The 7,703-nt window shown below is 38.7% G+C and overlaps 1 pseudogene; it reads right to left on the reverse strand.

The window, feature by feature from the left end:
• Nucleotides 1-1,340: 1,340 nt before the first annotated feature.
• Nucleotides 1,341-2,104, reverse strand: LOC100944757 (annotated as a pseudogene).
• Between the last annotated feature and the right edge of the window lie 5,599 nt (nucleotides 2,105-7,703).

A 7,703-nucleotide genomic window follows, 5' to 3' on the forward strand; every position in this document is an offset into this window, starting at 1 on the left:
ATCTCCACAGAAGGGAATGTTAGTTAGCTACTATAAAAAGGAATAAAATGATGTCTTTTGCCAAATTATGGATGGAACTGTAGAACGTTATCTTAGGTGAAACAATTCAGACATAGAAAGAGGAATGCTGCAGGTTCTTATAAGTGGAAGCTAAATAATCTCTGTGTGGGGAAGCAGAGTGTGGAACAATTGATAATGGACACTCAGCGAGGAATCCGGAGGGTGGTGGATGATGGGGGTTGCTTGCTGGGTGCAATATGTGTTGCTTCAGGGATGTATACATTGGAGGCCCTGACGTCACCACAATGCATGACATCAATGGAACAAAATTTCCCTCGCATCCCCCAAATAAATCAGAAACAATTAAAACTCAAAAAATTAAAAATAAATAACCATGGTGGAAATAAACTCCCTCCAACTCCCAAACCTGCTTTTCCCAGTCTTTTCCTAATCAGTTAATAGCACTTCAATATTACTAATTGCTAAGACCATGTACCGTTTCTTGGATTTGTTGTTTTCTTTTTACCCCACATTCAAACCATTAGCAAAACTCGCAAATGACTTTCTCAAAATACCTCACCTTCATCCACACTGCTACCATTCTTGTCCATGCTATCATCATTTCTCATCCGGGTTATTCCCATAGCTGTAGAATTGGTTTCCCTTCTTCCACCACAGCCTCTACCCAACACAGCAGATGTCTATCCCTGCTGGAACATAAATTAAATTGTGACAATCTTCTGCTCAGTACTCTCCAAAAGTAAAAGCCACAGTCCTCCCAGTGGCCTTTATCCCCCATGTCTATCCTCCTCCCAGTCCATCCTTTCACTTGATAACCTACAATCTCCCACCTGCACCAGTTATCCTCACATCCTCCCTTCCTCCCAGATTCTCCTACCTGTGAAGGTACCTTGCGTCACAACCTTACGCTCCATCTCTCTGTCTCTCTGTCTAGAACACTTGTCCCCCACCCCCACCCCCAATACATCAGCTTGGCCTGCTCCTGGGCTTTTTCAAATTTTTATTCAAGCACTATGGTAGAAGTGAGCCCTTTCTAATCTCTTCAATTTTGCAGCCTTCTTCTTTCCACATTCCTCTTTCTTATGCCTGCACAGTTGAGTAACGTCTAACATACTATTACCATTGACTGACTTAGGTTTAACTCTCTACCCCTCTACTGCACAAGATTCTAAAAGGCAGAATTGGTGATTTTTTGTTTTGGAATGTCTGGTATATTTAAACTGGCTGTCAGAGGTACCACTATGAAGGAGGAAGTGAGTAGCTGGAGCTGTGGGACCAGGCAGGGCAGGGATGTCCAGCTATCAGAGGGCAAAGAGAGGTCAGCAGAGTAGCAGGAGGAGCATGAAGACCAGGCTGAGCAGGGAAGCCCAGGCCCCACGGAGCCCCAGCTCCACTCATGGCCTCACCATAGAACCTCGCCACCTTCTCATTGGTGTTGCCCTGGTTTGGCTCAAACCACATCTGGATGCAACGGCCGCTCCCTCCGGTGTAGTCGCTAACCTCATAAGAGCGACTCCAGATTTCATCACACAGAACAACAGGCATGGGGAAGTAGAAATGGAAGGGGTGGCAGGCAGCTTTCACTGCGCACTGGTTAAACCGGGAGGTCCAGTGCCAGCCCTGTGCCAGATGCTCTTGCAAGCATAGGAGGTTCGACAATCCTCCCACCAGGGCTGACGGTCACTTTGCACTGGGGTATGTTCAGGACCCGCTCTTTTCACCTCTAGTCCACCTGCTGGATCCAGGGCCCCAAGTTAGGGGAGCACTCTTAGAGGCAGGTGTCCTGGACGAAATGCTGTTTGCAGATGGGCTCCATCACTCCACAGTGGTCCCTGTTGAAGTCACACAGTAGGAATTATCCCCGCAAGCTTCCTGGCTGGTGCTGGCGGAGCAGCAGGCCTTCTTCCTCCAGGGATTGCAAGTCGTCCTCAGGCCCGGGTTTTGCTCGTGGTGCTTGGCGTCCATACAGACGCTGAGAAGCTCAGTCTTGGCTCCAGTAGTCCTGTGCCAGCCCCACCCCTACCCCTACCGCAGCCACCCCCACTAGAAGGAGCAGCAGCTACGCTGTCATGTGCGGGGCCATGGCTGTTCCTGAAGGTAGGGATGTGGTTAGTGGCCAGAATTGGTACTTATTTTATTAAGTATGTTGCACGTAGCAAACACCTAATACATGTTTGCTAAATGAGCAAAAGTTTCATTTACTTAAAATTTAATTAAATGGGCATTTGTGCAAATTTAAAATATGTTTGACAGTGAGATTTATGTTGTAGTAATGCCTAGAATAGACAACAAAAGGGAACATGGTATTAAAATTTTATTAATTAAAAGTGTAGAGCAAATAGAACAGGATTGAGGATAAGATTTTCCTGGTTTTTAGCCTCTGTTCTGCCAGTAGAAGGTCTGTGGCCACTGAACTTCAGTTTCCTTTTTTGAAAAATAGGAGTAATAAACCTGGTTTTCAAAGGGCAGTTGTGAGAATAAAATGAGGTAATGAATTCATTCAAAGTATTGATGTGAAAGCATTTTGCAAATGCGAAATCCCAATATGTATAAATGTAAGTTATTTTAAATAGAAAAAGTTTTCTGTTGAGTGACTCACATCAGCCATGCATGTTTAAAATGATGACAATATCTATACACATTGTCATTCCAAACTATGAAAGTTGGGATCGGAAGACTGTATTAATGAACTTTTATTTATCTTTTGAAAATATTCTGCTTAACTGAAATCCTAAAACTATGAACACAAATAATTTGGAAGTGTTTTACTGATCAAAATTAAGTTTTAGTAAATTTGGATTTTTTTTTAATTAACTAAACTTCAAATTAAACTTAAAATCCAACACATATTACTGAGCCACAACAACCAAATAAATTTTTAGAGTTCATGAACTGAAGTATCTGAATTTTGCATAGATCTACCTTATTCAAAATGCATCAGATTTTCAGACCCTAAATCACACACATGCATACATAGAAATGTATCAGAACACATCTTAATACACTCGGTACCACATCATGTGAATCTGCTCCACATTTCCAGACTTCCTATTGTTAAAAGAAAGCCCTCTGACTGTGACAAAATGAGACCATCTTGGGCCCTTTCCTCACTTTTGTCTTGTGAGATTAAAGGCTAGATGTCAGAAGTACAATGTTTGGACTTTCTCGGAAAATAAACTCCAATGAACACACGTTCTTTCACTGGCTTCCCTTATTGTTATGACAAGGAAAAAATTGAATGAGAAGATTTGAATAGCTTTTTAAGTGACCATATTAAAGCTGACCTTGCTGATTTTTTAAAATTTATAATATATATGAGTAATATCAATCCATATCATCTGTAACACTCTAATTTATTATTGATATGGAAAAATAAAAACTGTTAAGGTCTTTAAATCAAAGTTTTAAATTTCATTATTGAATGCCAAAAAATAAAAAGCTCCCAAATATATCCTTTGCAATATTCACACCAAATTCAAATAAAATTTTCTGCAATTTATGTAGAATGAAGATACTGTATCCATTTTTTTGGTTTGGGTTTTTTCCTGCACATCACATTACATGGGGCCACCGATTCTTTAAAAATTATTTTTAAAGAGTTACTAGTCATTTTATTAAAACAAAAAAAAAAGCAAGAAAAGTGATTATCCTCAGACACTTTTTATAAAAATGGTAAATCAGCAGCTAACAAAATATTTATTAAAGGAACTATTAGTAAACCAGATGAAAAGGAATTTGAAGTACTTTATATATCTAGGGTATAGTTTTGTAAAGGGAGGATGTTTTTGTTTGTTTTGAAGTCCCCTGTTTAAGAACCAACATAGCACAGAATAGAGCAACAATAGTCTGTCAATGCTATGATGCAAATGTTTTTGTCCCTGTCCAAATTCATGTAGAAACAACCCCAGTGCAACAGTGGTAAGATGTGGAGCCTTTAGCAGCTGATTGGGCCTCATGGGTAGGATTAGGCCTTATAAAAAGCCTGAGAGGGCAAGCTTCCCATATCTGCTGTCACGTAAAAACACAGCATTTGCCTCTTTTCTGCCTCACAACGTTCCAGGTGCCATCTTAGAAGCAGAACCTGGGCCTCAACTCAACAGTCATAGAACTTCCTGGACCCTTCATCTTGGACTCTCCAGCTTCTAGAACAGTGAGAAATAAATTTCTATTATTTATTAATTATCCAGTCTCAGGTCTTTGTTATAACAGCAAACAGACTAAGGTAGTCACATTCCTTAGGTTTGGGGTATTTGGCAGTACTTAGCACAGGCAACCTTATTTGGTGTGTGCTCTGTACAGAGTAGTTGAGTGGAATTGTATGGCTTTGTCTTGGGAAAAAATTGCTTCTTTTTGAACCACAAAGTGTTATTAAAAAGGGCAGATAATCTTGTACCTTCTGCCATGTTCATCACTGTGTTGGAATGGATGAATGAATAAATGAATAAATAAATAAATAAGCAACAATACTTCAACCAAATCCTGGCATTCTTGTGCCTACCCAATAAAAATGGAAGCTCCTCCCTTGTGTGATAAAGGTGATGGAACAAATTCAAAAACCAGCTTCACTGATGTGCTTTAAAACACAGTAAAGGCACTGATTTTTCAGGAAATTCATTAATTCTAATGACTAAACCAAGAGCAGAATTCACTGTCACCTGATTTTAAAACTTTATATATATATATATATATATATACACACACATATATATATGTGTGTGTGCATGTGTATATATTATATATAAAACAATCGAAGAAACTAACCCATGCTAAGCCATGTGATATTATTGTTTCAGACTTTGTTGTACATGAAGCCTCAGCTTCCCAGAAACTCAGACAGGTGAAGGCATGAGGTGGAGACAGAGCTATTGTACAAGGAGAGAAAACAGAACCTCACAGACCCCTATACCATATTTTAAAAAGCCTTCTGTGACTCATGATGAAGCAATTTTCTGTATTTCTCTTTCATCAAGAAGAACTTGAGTGTGAAGGGCTTAACACCAACTCTACTTGTTAAGCAAGAGGGTATCACAACTTTGACATTATGAGATCCAAGTGATTGAAACTATTGGAACTTGCCTTTGGCAGTTACCTGCCTTTCACCATTTTACTCTGAAATAATGGAATCTTTTCTGTCCAGCATGGGCTAATATTCTTTTTTATATTTTTCCACTACTACATGCTTAGTTCAGGTTAAACAGAAGACCACAGGAAAATCTTAAAGAAGAGCCAATTCCACTCCCATCTCACCCCCATACACAAACAAGTGTCTCTCCAGATACTGCAGGAACAACACAGTCAATCTGTTCATAGATTTTTCTTGTTAATGAAAAAAGTAGACATTGCTGAGTAAGAAAAATGAATGAATTCCTAGACTTGCAGATTAAGAGCAGGCATAAAAAGGCCTCTGCTCCCTCATGGTGAGTGCCTCCAGTTGACAGGAAACTTCTCATTCTGCGGCATTCCAAATGATTTGATCTCTGCCAGGAAATCACATCTGCTACATACAAACCAACTGTATTCTTCAGTGTCTGATGAACACCCTTAGACAGCTAATTTCCATTCACTTTGCAACCTGCATGATTCCAGAAGGTGAACGTTAGAAAGAGTGGGCTGGTAGAGGCTTGGTAAATGTAAAGCTAGGTACTTCAATGTACCAAATGGTGCTTTGCCTAATATTCTATCTATGAATGAGCTATATATGCACATGTATATGCAAATGCATGTCTCTCTCTATCCATATGTATATATGTGCATGCATATACATATATCAGATCTTATCCTAGAAAAGACTTAAGGCAGCTAAGTGAGTGATAAATTTCTCTTTTTATTGTCATCTAATTCACCTTCGGATGAAGCTCAGATAGCCTTCTGGGGGAAACGTTCCCATCAATTCACAGAAACAAAATGTTAACTGTTATTTTGTGTATTTCCCCTCTCAATTACAGTAAAGAGCAGTGTTTTTGACATTAAATTTTTATCTTAATTAACAATGAAGATTTGTTTGTTTTAAGATCCTAAGTTCCTAAACCAAGTTCGAATCTTTTTCAGCAACTGGTTCCTGCTCCCCTCTGCCAGACAATCTTAAATTCCATTTTTTTCCCTCCAAAACCAAGAACATCCAGACTCACTGTTTGTGTCATTTGCATTTCAGTGAGATGGCATCCCCGCTGTGCATCATGCTAACCTGCCCGCTCATCTTGCTGCTGCTGCTGCCCAGCTCTGGCAAGCCCCACACTGATGATTGGTTATCTCCCCCAGCACTGTGCTGAGCTGATTAAGAAGGTTCAGGAATTCTGGGAGCCAGCAGACGTCATCTTGAAGTCAACCATGGCCATGGAGGGAGCACTTCCAGCATGGAAACAGTATATGCTACAAATCAGAACTTTTGATTGTGTTTTCAGAGAGCTGGTTTACCAGAACATTGCTAATTGGCAATGTTTTCTTCCAAACTATTACAGTGTTATTATGCTGTGAGATTCTTGCATAAGATTGCTTGGATGCAAATACCTATTTTAAGGTGTGCCATTGACTAAGGTTCTTAACTTTCCTAGATACTAGTTTCATAATAATGGGGTGATATTAGCTTCTACTTTAAAGAGATCTTATAAGATTAAATGACAATGTCTATAAACATACAAATATGAATGTATTGAACAAATTGTAGTCAATAAATGCCTACTGTTATTATTGTTAATTTTATTAGTATTATTTCTACTACATAGTTTAATTACTTTAATAAAATAAACGTTTGCAGCCATTCTGATCTACTCCATGCAAGCAAATTCCCACTTTTGTGATTCAATAAGCATAAACATAATACTTTTTATGCACTTTAATGACAGATAAATCTGGCATCATGAAATCAAATAATAAAGTGCAGTAAAATGATGAATTTTAGGAAGCAAGACAGTAATCGTGAATGGCTTTCATCTCCGTCTCCCACAGCAGTCAAGGGCCTGGAGAGCTGGGTGGATGTCTAACATTCCTTTATATTCTATGCCAGCAGCGATTAAAAACAATACGCACAGTTCCCTGCTCTAAACAAAAGGTGTTTACCACAATCTTATTCATTTGGTCATTCACCTATTAAGCATTTGTTTTATTTGATGATAAGCTCAAACTCTTGAATAATAGTAAACAAGAACAACTAAAAGTAATTGAGCACTCACCATAAGCCAGGAATAATTTTCAGTATTTTGCAGTGTATGTAGGTAAGTGTAATTACCATTTTCATTTTGCAAAAAAGATAACTGAGGCACAGAGAAGTTAAGTAACTTACTAACATTCATAAACCTACTAAGCAACGGAGCCAGAATCCGGATACAGAAAGATCTGCTCTTCCCACAAGAATTATACCATCACTTGATAGCCACTTCAAAGAACCCCAAGCCACTATTCAAACTACTATCGCACTTAAGTGTACAGAATCTGGCATCAGTTCTATCCTTATCCTTCTCTCGAGAGAAGAGGAAATAAATACAGAGGAATTTCTTTCAAACTATCCCATAAAATAAAAGAGTATAGTCTATACATACAGTATTCAGAAAACTTGTCTAGAGAATCGTTTTAATTATTTATATTAAAGTTCCAATAAATGTCTATAGGAGAAAAAATATTAATTATATGCTGCTTAACTCATCCCTTAACGTTCATCCCTTCAACAATGTGTGTGTGTGTGTGTG

The sequence above is a fragment of the Otolemur garnettii genome, unplaced genomic scaffold, assembly GCF_000181295.1.
Source record: "Otolemur garnettii isolate 467f Iridium unplaced genomic scaffold, OtoGar3 scaffold00113, whole genome shotgun sequence".
NCBI lineage: Eukaryota > Metazoa > Chordata > Mammalia > Primates > Galagidae > Otolemur > Otolemur garnettii.